The following is a 13,911-nucleotide window of genomic DNA, read 5'->3' on the forward strand; positions in this document are numbered from 1 at the left end:
CAACCCCCCGCCCTCCACTTATCAAAAGGTCCTGGAGTAGCTCTCGGGGGGAAGGCTGTGTTGTAGTGGATTGGGGTTAGGGGTGAGGGAAAGGTGGTAAGTCTGTAGGTGCTTGTCACCGCGTCCCACACTTTGAGGGTAGTAGCCGTAGGGGTACTGAGGTAAGCATTTTTCAGGCGGTCGCCCCTGGGTTTCCACAGCACATCCCACAATGTCCACCCCATCACTCCCCTATCCATGTGCAGCCACAACATGTCCGATTCCCGAAGGGACCATTCCGCGATAACGCAGAGCTGTGCCGCTCTATAGTATATAAGAGGGCCCGGGAGGGCCAACCCTCCCCTGTCTCTGGGGCTCATAAGAAATCTTTTGGAGAGCCGGGTTCTTGCATTTTGCTAAAGAAACTGAGCGAACAGCCTAGGCAGCTCGGTACAAAAGTCTGGAGGAATGTCAGTGGGCAAGCCTTGGAACAAATATAACAGCTGTGGGAGAACCGTCATCTTAATAGTATTAATGCGGCCTAACCAGGAGTGCCAGAGTGTTGACCATCTCTTAAAGTCTGCTTGCAATGTCCTAAGGAGGGGTGGAAAATTTGCCTTAAATAGGTCAGCCACCCTAGGGGTGAGCCGTACTCCCAGATATAGAATTTGTTTCTTGGCCTAGACAAATGGGGAAGTGGCGGCCAACACACTCATCTCTGCGGAAGGAACTGTTAAGTTGAAGGTATAGGATTTCCCCCCATTCACTTTGAAGCCTGCTACCTGCTCAAAGAGACTCAACTCCTCCTGAATGGCTGAAGGGTCGTACGAGGCTGAGTAACAAAGAGCAGGATATCGTCGGCAAATAGTGAGATCTTATGTTGATTGGAGCCAAATTGAATGCCATTAAAGTTCGGATCGGCCTTTATCCGGGCTGCTAGTGGCTCCACGCTAAGTGCAAAAAGCAGCGGGGAAAGAGGGCACCCCTGTCTGGTTCGCCTGGACGCGTCAAAGAAATCCAAGGTCACCCCATTGACACATATCTGTGACCTGGGGCCCGAGTAGTTGCTCATCACCTTCGCTATGAACTGCTCTCCAAACCCAAAGTGACGCAGGGTTGCCACCAAAAAGGACCATTCCATCCGGTCGAAAGTTTTTTCAGCATCCAATGCTAACAGCATAGCCAGGACCTGCTTCTTCGTCACCTTTTCCATCAGGTGGATGACCCTCCTAAGGTTATCATGTGTTTGCCGACCCTTAATGAAACCCAATTGATCCAGATGAACCAAATCCGGCAATACCCCTTCAAGTCCCCAGGTAAGTATTTTGGTGTAAAGTTTTGCATCGAGAATAAGCAGGGTGATGGGCCTATAGGAAGCACAGAGCTGGGGGTCCTTCCCCTCCTTAGGAATAAGTGAGATCAGGGCTTCCCCCATAGTGGGGGAGAGTGTGTGCTCAGTTCTTATGAAATTGAATAGTGCAGCTAGGTGGAAGACTAGCTCTGCCCCAAAAGTCCTATAAAAATGCGTAGTGAAACCATCAGAACCCGGCGCTTTGTGCAGTGGAAGGGAGTCAATGGCATTCCGCACTTCGTCTAAGGTGAATGGGGCCTCTAGAAACTCGTTGGTATCACGGGAACCTGCAGAAGCTGAAAGGGGCGCAAATAACTCTCCTGGGCGGTAGCACTCTGATTATCTGATTTATAGAAGCGAGTATAAGGTTCCTGAAAGCTCGCGCTTTCTCCACTTCCGAATAGTGCTACCTAGATTCGCCCGCACTTGCGCTATGTAGCCCTTAGATTGCTTAACCCGCAATTGCCTGGCCAGGAGAAAGCCGTTTTGGTTCCACTGACATAATAAGACCTCTGGAGCCGTAACAATACCACCTCTGCCCTGTTCGTATAAATAGATCGCAGTTCACCTTTAATGAAGGTGACTTTCCTCTGATTCTGCCAAGTAGGGGAGAGCTTATGGGCCCGTTCAGCCTCCTTCAGTGCACTCTCCAAACCTCGTCTCTCGTCAGCTTTCAGCCGATAAAGTGAGGTCGCTAAAGAGATGCATGTGCCCAGAGGACAGCTTTAAACGCGTCCCAGATGATGGGGAGGGGGGGAGGGGGCAGGTTTATTACTCAGAAAAAAATCCCTGATAGCTCTCCGCAACTCGTCTTCAGTCGTTGAGTCTTTAATTAACACGTGTGGAAAATACCAACGCCCACTCCGTGACTTCAGGGAGGGACCACTCCAAACCCACCTCAACTAGTACGTGATCTGATATGATTATCGGGTGGATAGTAGCCGTTCGGAAAAACTGTCGAAGGGGCTTGCTTAAAAATATATAGTCAATCCTGGAATAGGACCTGTGAGAATGGGAAAAAAATGTATAGTCTTTTACTGTGGGGTGAAACGTGCACCAAGAGTCAAGAAGCCCCAATCTGTGAAAGGCTGTCTTAACGGATTTTGCAAAGGCACTGGTAAGCGGTCTCTGGGGATGTGTTGTATCCTGAGCGGTATCGCAAATCAAGTTGAAGTCTCCCAGAAGCACTATCTCACCCTCCGCAAGGCCCCCAGCACATCCAGAAAGTGCAATAGGAACTGTGTTTGGCCACTATTGGGCACATAGAGTGTGGCTATCAGACAAACCTGCTCACCCAGGGAGCCCTTGACCAACAAGAATCTACCCTCCTTATCTAGTTGTGACCCCGAAAGCCGAAAGTGCGTGGATCTATGAAACAGCAAGGCTACCACACAATGCTTTGCTGCCAATTTATATTAATTTTATTTTTTGAGTGTGATAGATCTTTATAAAATATGTTTGTTAATTTTAATGTTTCAGTTATTGTTAGCATTATTATTATTTTTAATTGCTTTATTATTATTTTGATATATTTCAACTCATGCACCCAATAATATCAATGAAGGAAACACGCTCACTTAGGGGGTCATTCTAAGTCTGGCGGGCGGCGGAGCCCGCCCGCCAGACTTCCCCCCTCCAAAATACCGCTCCGCGGTCGCAAGACCGCTGAGGGTATTTTGGCTTTTGCACTGGGCTGGCGGGCGACCGCCAAAAGGCCGCCCGCCAGCCCAGTGCAAAAACCCTTCCCACGAGGACGCCGGCTCAGAATTGAGTGGGAAGGTGCGACGGGTGCAGTTGCACCCGTCGCAAATTTCACTGTCTGCAATGCAGACAGTGAAATTCAAAGTGGGGCCCGCTTACGGGGGCCCCTGCAGTGCCCATGCCATTGGCATGGGCACTGCAGGGGCCCCCATGGGCCCCACGACACCCCATACCGCCAGCCTGTTGGCGGTGCTCCCGCCGACCCTGGCCCCGGCGGTCTAGTACCGCCGGGGTCAGAATCACCCCCTTAGTCTTTAGGGAGCTCTTAATTATTTAATCAAGTCAAGTCCAAAATAACTTTATTTCAGCCACTAGGGCAATAAAACTGTTCATAAAATACATAATATAAATAGATAAAACCCAACATCTTTGCATTAGAGAACCAATTCTTACCTAGTTTAGAAATTCTTGTCAATAACAGATAAAGGCAAACAAGGCATGATTGAACGAAGAGTATACATACATAAGCACACTAGTAAGCAAAGAAAACAGCTTGAAAATACAAGTCAAGAGCCATGTGCAGTGTCTGGGGAAAAAAAACCTTAGTAATATGAAATACAACATAATACAGAAATAGACCAAGAAATCAGCCAGAAGAGAACAGCCCTGTCACCTCCAGAGGAAGGAGCTTTCCTTCTTAACAGCCACATTGCACCCAACAACTTAGAGACTGCATAGGCATATAAATGCCGACAGTGGAGTCTTAGGATTCATAAGACAGTAGAATGCATGCATGTGTCCAGCTGTCTGCAAATCGGTACTAGCCAAAAGCAGCGTGGATGTACATAGGCAGGGCATGCAAAGAAAACATGGGGAACAGTTTCTATGGAGAGAGTACACACTGGATATTCAGGAGATTCCATAGCCGACCACTTCGAAGTGAAGGATGTTGGTGGTAGTGCGCCCACTCTGAATTGTAAGTATAGATTCCTGTCCATTGGCGGGGTAATGTAGTCCCAAAACAGCTCAAGGCCGCGCGAAGACTTAAATTGAGAAAGTCTTGTGACAAAGAAGCACTGGCAGCTTTACAGGCATCTTCAGCCATTGTGTAAAGCCTGTACTGCTGTTTCAGAGACTCTTTAGAGGGAAAATAAGCAACAGCTGGAGTCCCACACAAAATGTGGATTCCAAGGGAAAATAGTGAGCTTTCGATGTGCAAGAGCCAAGGGATTTTTCAAAAGTGATCTGCCTTAATAATATCCTGCAATGCAGCTGCAGAATGGGCTAGCTCAGTAGTGAATTAAATACTCCTCCAATACAGAAGGGGTGCAACCTGACTTTGCCCACTACCCCCTTTATACACAAGTCAAGAAAATAGAGGGTGCGCTGGAGTACTGGGAGGCAGATGGGCAAGGGTTCACAATAATGTATTCTCCGATCTAACAAACTCACTAATGTTGGAGGAGCCCCAAAGGTCAACCCTAGAAGGGTCTAAACTCAGGGCCTTTGCTTCATAAATTTGAAGAGCAGGTGCTATTGGCTTTGTAAAAAAAGCTCGATGTTCTTTAAGAATTGCCCCACAAACTAACTGTGCTTTATAGCCGCCATTTTGATGAGGGGCTTCCATGTCATGCCAGAGGAAAGTGTAATGTCCAAATAAGCAAATTAATCCATCTTCTCTAATGCAACTCACCCTAAAGTTAAACCCTCTATATAAGATTTGGGTGGATTAAAATACATTTTGTTTTTGATTGAGGCCGGAAGAACTCATTGAAGCAAGTCAAAAGTTTCTGTAGCCCGCTCAGGGTCTTGGAGATCAATAAGGTGTCATTAGCAACTAAAAGAACGGGGGTTTTAACATTTGCAAGTAAAGGGGCGTCAGTAAGGTCCAAAGATAGAAAGCGCACAATTTAATTTATATATAGCAAAAACAATGCTGGTGCCAATGCACAGCTCTGCTGAACACCTTTAAAGACTGGTACCCTCTCACTACGCTGGCCCTGAGCTCCCCATCGGAATCTAGCAAAATTGTCCTTGTGTAAGCATACAAGAGGAGGATGTCAGAAGGCATGCCCGTATCTTTGAGGGCTTGCAAAAGCCTAGGATGATGAACTAAATCAAAGGCAGATTTTACATCGACAAAGGCAACATAAAGGTTGCCTCTGCCAATTACTACTGCCTTTCAGTAATTTAACAGGAAGCAAAAAGCCTGATCAGAGGTCGAAATCTTTCTCCAAAACCTGGCTTGGAACGACTGAGGACATATGTATTGATGAAATCCTGGATTTTAGATAAGACACAGCGACAAAAGACCTTTTGAACATAGTCTATTAATCTTATGGGCCTACAATTGCCTGGAAGGGACCTGTCACCTTTTTTGTTGATTGGAAGCACTACAGCATCCACCAAGAGTGCTGGATGGGGCATCACCAACCATAGCGTTTGATAGGATGACCACATACTTGGACCATGCCCCCGAATCATAAATAAATATGATGGCTGGTATGCCGTCTGGCCCAGCTGCCCTGCCACTCACAATAGCTCTAATGGAGTCTAAAAAGTCAGAGATATCAAACATAGGGGGAGCGATGCTCAAAGATGGTACGGGAAGTAAAATCCCTGCAGTTGGATCCAAGATATCATCATGGTATAGGTTCTTAAAATGTTTGTGCCGTGCCAGTCTGACGATTAAAACATAGTTGGTGGCTTTGGGTACTAAAAAACTACCACCCACAGAGACCAGTGACTAAAGTTTAGTAGAGTCTTTGGCAGAACAAGTGTCCTTAAGATACCACCACTTCTGCTCGTCCCAAACCTTTTTCGCTTCAACTAAAGACTTCTTCAAGTCTTTCCTAATGGCAGGGGTGCGTACAACATCCTAGGCTTTGATGTCCTTTACCAGGGTACATTTGAGAACTTGACAGTCACTGTTGAACCAGGGATTAGGTTTATGACCATGCTTCATATAGAGCCTCTCGGAGATTGTAATGTGAGACAACATGCGCTCAAAGAAAACTTTATGCAAGTCACTGTAAGACACCATGTCTGCATCACTTTTAGGGCCTCCCTCAACATAGTTAAACACCTATTGAAGGTTTTGGCTTATGACAGGAAAAATGTTCGGCTGGGCTGCCACTTGATGCCATTTTAGATGCCTCATGTAAGTTTTGAGCTCGAAATCCCTTGTTTAAGAAGGTGGACGAGGGTCAGAGGGATGATTACCACAAAGAGGTAACATAGTAAATGACAGTAGATTGTGGTAGCTCTCTGACTTCTCCATGACAACCATGTCTTCGACTTTTGACCAGAGCCTTAGGTTGTCTAAAATATAGTTGTTGCAGCTCATGTGTTCTGGTGTGTTAAACGGATGGGCCCCATTTGGATCTAATTTAATACGGCCACTGGTGGCCCTAAGCCTGTATTCAATAGAGAAAGCCTTTAACTAAAGAACAGCCTGTGTTCTTCTTTTTATAGGAGGAGTAACCAAGTGGGGAACAGCCCATATTTCATCTTCTTCACAAGTTAACTGAACATCAACCTTGTTAAGGGGCTCAAAGGTGGTATTCAAGTGATTTCATAACCAGATAACATCAAAGCCTTGATGCGTTTTGGTGACACTTGCTTTGTTCACAGGTCATCAATACTGTTGGGAGGAGGCATTTTAGATATTGATGCCCATTCATACCTGTTCGTGGACTGCCTTTCATCGTCGCGGATGGAGCCTTATGTGAGTCATGCTTCTGAATATATATATATATATATATATATATATATATATATATATATATATATATATATATATATATATATATCAAAACAAATCCCTTTCAGGGTTAGAGTGCTGCATAAATTATGCAAAAAAAGAGAATAGAGAACTCTGGGTAGTTCCCAAGTTTAGGTGGAGAGCAGCTCTAGTAAGGAGCACCCTGCAACACCAACGACACTCTAGATTTGCTCACCTCAAATGTCTGTTTATCTAGCAAAGTTTTTAAGCATTGGATCAGCACAGTGCTATGCACGCCGAGCTAGATAGTGACAAAGTCTTTTGCCATTTGTACAGCAAAGTCTTTAAGCATAGGTTTGACACAGTGTCAACCTTGCTGAGCTGCAAAATGACAAAAGCCATTTACCACTCCAGGCACAGTATTAGAGCTTTGGACTGGTAAAATACCATCCAAGCCAACCTGGAATGAGTAAAAGCAACCCCTGACATGTGTTTCGCTCTCATTAGAGCTCATCAGAGAGGTTTAGCTCTGTCCAGACACAAGGGAGCACCCAGTATAAGTCAAAACAAATCCCTTTCAGGGTTAGAGTGCTGCATAAATTATGCAAAAAAAGAGAATAGAGAACTCTGGGTAGTTCCCAAGTTTAGGTGGAGAGCAGCTCTAGTAAGGAGCACCCTGCAACACCAACGACACTCTAGATTTGCTCACCTCAAATGTCTGTTTATCTAGCAAAGTTTTTAAGCATTGGATCAGCACAGTGCTATCCACGCCGAGCTAGATAGTGACAAAGTCTTTTGCCATTTGTACAGCAAAGGCTTTAAGCATAGGTTTGACACAGTGTCAACCTTGCCGAGCTGCAAAATGACAAAAGCCATTTACCACTCCAGGCACAGTATTACAGCTTTGGACTGGTAAAATACCATCCAAGCCAACCCGGAATGAGTAAAAACTTTGCTAGATAAACAGACATTTGAGGTGAGCAAATCTAGAGTGTCGTTGGTGTTGCAGGGTGCTCCTTACTAGAGCTGCTCTCCACCTAAACTTGGGAACTACCCAGAGTTCTCTATTCTCTTTTTTTGCATATATATATATATATATATAGATATATCCATAAAAAATATTTGCAATAACAGAAACGTAAGGTAAAAATGAACATATATATGGATAAATATATATGCAATTTAATTTAAATATTAAAAACTATTACTACTGTGAGCTAAATCTATTGAGATATATATATGTTATTTTTATACAAAAGATATATTTAGTTCACAGACTCAATTGTTTGTAATATCTAAATATTTAAATTAGATTGCATATATATTTCATTCACATATATGTTAATTTTGCCTTACATTTAGGTTATTGATAATATGTCTTCCCTGCTCACAAGAAAGTGGGCAAGGAAGGCATTCTGCTCCCAGTCAGTGGAAGCTTTAAAATTACTCTTGCCAGGGGGCAGCAGACTTTTGTTTCCCTGAGGGGCTCTTGTGGACACGGAAACTCACATTGCACCTGCCCAGCAGGAGCAAACAAAAACAGCTGCTCCTCCTAGGCAGGAGCAAAGCCAGCTCCCAGAGCCCCCATGATGGGTGCTTGCAGGGAGCCTGTGGGGCTGCAGGGGTTCTGGGGCTCCTCCCACAGCCCCAGCATACTATTAGGTGGGTGCCCTGGGTAGGCACCGGGACATGCTTGCACACAGAGTCAGGCCCCGTGGGCTGGGGTCCCTGGGACCAATATTGGTTTGGCGAGGGAATGATGGGAATATTTTTAAATCTCCTGCCAGATGGGATCAAACAGGCAAGTCTGCTCCCACCTTGTGGGAGATTTAAAAATTCTCCCACCAGCTAGTAGCAGACTTCTGTTCTGTTTCCCTGTCTTCACTTCTATGGGCAGGGAAATAGAACATATATTGCTTCCACCCAGAGGGGGCAAGCAGAAATAAGCTGCTCCCCCATGGTTGGAGCAATGTTGGCTCCCGCACCATGCAGGGAGCTGGCTGGGGGTGCGGGGACACTAGGGCTGCCCGCTGTGGTCCCCACCGTGGTGGTTGGTCCCAGCACCAGGGCACTCACCTATGATTTAGAAATGTCCCAGAGATGGGGTTCCCGGACCCAAAGTAGTTTCGGGGGGGGGGCACGCGGTCTCCCTCTCTTAATAATAACATGTTGGTCCAAGGGATGGGGCTTCTGGGGCATAATTAGGCTTGAGGAGGAGGGGCTGCATTACCCTTAACCCTTTTTTATTATATTTGGCCACAGAGGATGGGGTCCCTGGGCATAATAAGGCTTGGGAAGGGAAGGCCACATGCCCCCCTTCCCTTTTTTATTGAATCTGGCACCAGGGGATGGGGTCCCCTGCCCGAGCTACAAGCAGTCCCCTCAGCAAATCAGGTCCCTGGCTTGAGAGTTCCTGACTGGGTCAGATGAGGCCCCCTCAACGTACTTTGTGGGGGGGAGGCTCAAGTTTCATTATGCGACTCCAACTATACATATTCATTACTAACTAGTGGTAATTCTGATGCTGCACATATATATTAGCTCAGACTCTAGTGACTGAATGTGTTTCAGACACCAAACTGACTTCCTTTTCCTTCCAAAGCCATAAACGTGCCATCTATAAAATCCAGATTGAGTGCGTTCTTCCCGTGGTAGACAGTGGTACCTTGAAGGTATCGTTAAAATCTCAAAGAAGTCTGATTAAGACATGCATTTCATGTACCTGGAGGAAAGTGGGGCATTCTCTTTCATACACAGGAGAACATGTGGATCACTCTGCCTTCACATAGTCAACATCCAAAATATATATGTTGATTAGCAGAGCATAATCAGACATTCTAGCTGTACCGTCTTATACATATGAAATTCCTAACTTCCCAGATGTGATTGAAGAGCTAGTATGTGGCTATAGAAACTGGAATGAGTTCAACAAAGTCTGTTGAATCTAAGCCAAATGTGCAGCAGATGGCTAAAAGTGAGGAGATATTAGAGATGTTTTTAAATAAGCTCTTTATTTCTGATTACTATTTATTTGGCATACACATTTTCTATAACTACCAAAAGAGTATGTATTAGTAGCATTCAGGGATATTTGGGTTCACTTTCAAGTAGAATTATTTTTTATTTTTCCATTATTTTTGTACCACTATGTTGCAATCATTTCACTACACCGCATTATAACAGTAGAGCTTAATGATATATGTTTTTGGGATATGAGTGAATGAATAAATTAATGAATGGACTACATTTATAGAGTGAGGCTGCGGTCCCACGGGGTGTCCTGGTGCTGAGGGTACAGACTGGCATAGAGTTTATGCTAGCTGAAAAAGCCCCATTTTGAGATTAGATTGAACAGATATGTTTCAGTAGGTTTCCGAATACTGTAAGGTCAAACTAACTAGGATGGATTTGGGGTGTTCAAGACACTTGAGTATTGTATTGTACAGTACATGCCTCCTTTATATTGCTGCTTGTCTGATGTCATAAATTGTGAACTACTTCAAATGAGCTGGACCTTCTTTCTCCCAGCCTATATCCATCTTTTCAATAAATTGTTGGACTGATTTGCTAAGGACCTGTGTTATCCTTGTGTCACATAAGTCTTCACAAGGCAATACAACTGCTTAACTGGGACTGAAAGAGCCAGGCAAAGCAACTTTAACATTGACAAAAACTTGTTTTGCCCCAAAATGGTGCATCTACCGGACAGAGGCGTAACAAAGAGAAATATTCTTATTTCTTCTTGTTAATTCCTCATCCTACATGTGCTGCATTCTGCAGCAGACATCGAAAGAGTAATATGCCTCTAAGGATTGGTTTTGCGAAAGGAGGTGTCCATTCCTGAACAAAAACAAGCCTGCCTGTAATACAGACACCCTAGGACTAAGGTCTGAAGGTGCCTGCTTTGGCGCTAGGCAGCACACAGTACGCCAGCACAAGAGAGAACAGAAATGCTCGATATCTTTGTAAATGTGGAGCATTGCTGCCCTCTTCCTTTCATGCAGCTCAACGCAGTAAGTTGCCTTCCTGTGTTACGTGAAAGAATGGTAAATCTGCCCCTGTATATTCCCAAAAAAAGTATTACATTAAATGCACTTTATTCATATACCTTAATTATGCAGTGTTAGCACAATGATATCACATGTTCACAATCATTTGCAACTGTTTATGAGGGCACAAAAGAGCCCAGATTCCAAGCTGTCCTGGTAGGGGGCGTGTATCATTTGTTCTAAATTGTTAGTGTGACTGCTATTGTGCACAATGTTACGATCAAACTCTGGCTCAGGTCATCATGACATGTATTCCTTCCAAAGATTTTCAGAGAATGCAAGCTTTTGGGATGATTGTAGATGTGGGCTGGTTATTGTTTCAACACACTCCTGAACTGGAATATCCTCATAGCTCTTATTTTTTTGTAATCTCTTGTACTGACCACTTGTACCTAAAAGGAGGGTTATCTGTGCATGGCCAATCAGTAATAATGCTCTTCATGACTGAATACAACTTGGGTGTACTCACTTCGCGAGCAGCAATATGGAGCTCTAAACCATACATTTTTCATGGGGAATATTGCTATCTTTCTTCCAGGCCGCCACAACTAGGTCATCATTGGAATATGGGATTAAGAAAAAATGTTTTCTTTAGGGTTTCCGAATCTGAGTCAAGCCAATTAAGATATATTATTGTTGTGTGTATCTCAGAGTAGCTACTGGTGAAATTAAACAGTTTTCAGTTAGAGAAGAGTTTTGAGTATTGTAAAATAAAATAACTATATGATGTGTACATTTTTTCACCTATGTGTAGATGTTTCTCTCAAAGAACAACACACCGAAACCACTGTGATCTGTTTCTTTAATAATATGTGTGTCAAGCTTCTATCAGTAGAACAGAATACTGCTTAAGAATAAAAATCACAATCTGATTTTTTTCAAAACATGTCTTATAAAACGTCACATTTTACCAGTATTACAATGTTTACATTTTGCTCATAGTCAAATTGGTCTTCATGACTTTTACTTTAATTAGTTTCATTGCATATAGTCTGTCTTGTGATAAATGGTACATACCTAGCATCAGTTTAATTGTTTTTTTCGCATTGTAAAGTTTTGGAACTTCTATAAGCCAACTGCTTAGCAGACCTTTCAGTTTCTGTTTCCTTAAGCAGCACATTTAAGCCAAAAACACTGAACATAAAATATAGCATGGTGGACTCCAAACATCAACATCAGAGTATTTGAGACATACTCTGGGCGGGCACATGATGAATTGAATTAGGAGTTCAGCTAAACACAGTGCTTGATGACCTTCTTTTCACTTTAATAACATGTCTGATTTAATAGACTTCCTGTGGACCTATTCTAAGAATATTCACTAACACGTTGGCACAGAATTTAAAGAACAGAAAAATATAGGGCCAGATGTATCATATAACCTATTTGCGATTCTCAAATAGCGATTTTTAAGAAATCGCTATTTCAGAAATGCAAAAAGGTATGTATGATTTTTGCGATTCGGTAATAGCGATTTCTTAAAAATCGCAAATGCTATTACCGAATCGCAAATAGAGAATCTGTCCCCAATCGCACCTATGGGCCTGTTGGCCCATTTCTGCGAATTTTTAGCATTTCCAAAATTGCGATTTCTTAACCAGAAATCGCAATTTTGGAAATGCAAAACCCCAGGATGCTGGGGGCCTAAGGCCCCCTCTCCTGCACCCCAATTATTATTTTTTTAACATGTAATGTACACACATGCCAAAAGGGAATGTGTGCCTTACATGTTCAATTTAAAAATGCAGTTTTACTGCATTTTTAAATTTTGCACCAGGTTACCACCTGGTTGCAGATCATGGTATTTTGCATGTGCAAAATGCCATTCTGTGAAAAATCGCAATTTGCGATTTTTTGCAGCATTGCCTTGCGACCTGGATTTTGCGAATCGCAAATTGCGATTCGCAAAATCCAGGTCGCAACGCTAAAAATCGCAATTTTAGCGATTTCTACTTTGTGGTCTGCGAATGCCTTTAATGCATTGCAGACCACTATTTTGCACTCGCAAACGGCCGATTTTACCGTTTGCGAGTGCAAAATATTTTCACACATCTGGCCCATAGTTTCTTACATAATCAAATAAGGATTAAGATGAAAAGTGCAGGTTACTAGCTTACAAGGAAGTGGTGATAAAAGATTGTTTCAATTATGTTTCATAGAACACCTCTTTTGTGACGAAAGCACTTGGTGAAGTCAAAACAAATAGACTGCATGACTGCAAGGCGTTAGAGAGCTCAGACTCAAAACACAGAGAATGAAACATGCAATGGAAAATAAAAGGAAATTCGTTTTGTCTCAGTATGGAGAACTGGAAACCTTTATGAGAAGTGTATTACCTGTAGAAACGGAAAGCACATGAGAAAAAGAAAACCATTATATTGGAGCACAGCAGAGATATGTATTCATATCACAAAAAAGGGAAAAAAACACCTATTGGAAAATGATGAATACTACAGGGCCTTACAAGAAGACAAATGTAGTATTGTACCCACTCAGAAAATAATGTAATAAATGCTTTTTAAGCTATCACCACCTCCTGATTTATTCCCACGGTTAAGATAAACACTGGTGATGTTGCGGTTCCCCTAATGGTCGTATGTGTTTATACTCGTTTCCACGGGGTTAACAGGATTTTCCTATATTTTAACAGAAAACAAAGTGGAAGCCAAAACTTTGCCTTTCTAGTCTTTCTCAGCAGTGCTGGTCTCTAGTTGGATGCTGGATCTCCTGGATATTGCATTTCTAAAGCTGGGTAACACAAGGCAACAGTGAACATTTGACTAGAGAAAACAGAATACAAAATGGAAGAAAGCGAGTTGAGGAACAAAAGTGAAATTTGAGGTTTGGAAAATGTAGGAAAACATGAGGAATAAAAACAGTTTTAAGTTTTGCATCATGGTTTGAGTTGATGGTGTATGCAGAAAGCCCAAGGAAGGTGTAGTCATTTGTTCAGTTCTTCACATTAAACCACTTTAGGAAGTATGTCATTAGTCAGATGTTAGCGTAATTGAACAAAGTATATCTGTTATGCATTTACCAATGGATCACAATAATCATAGCCCCACAATATGATGTGTAAACCTAAATGATTTAAAAAAAACATAACG

The sequence above is a fragment of the Pleurodeles waltl genome, chromosome 8 (genome assembly GCF_031143425.1).
Source record: "Pleurodeles waltl isolate 20211129_DDA chromosome 8, aPleWal1.hap1.20221129, whole genome shotgun sequence".
Lineage (NCBI taxonomy): Eukaryota > Metazoa > Chordata > Amphibia > Caudata > Salamandridae > Pleurodeles > Pleurodeles waltl.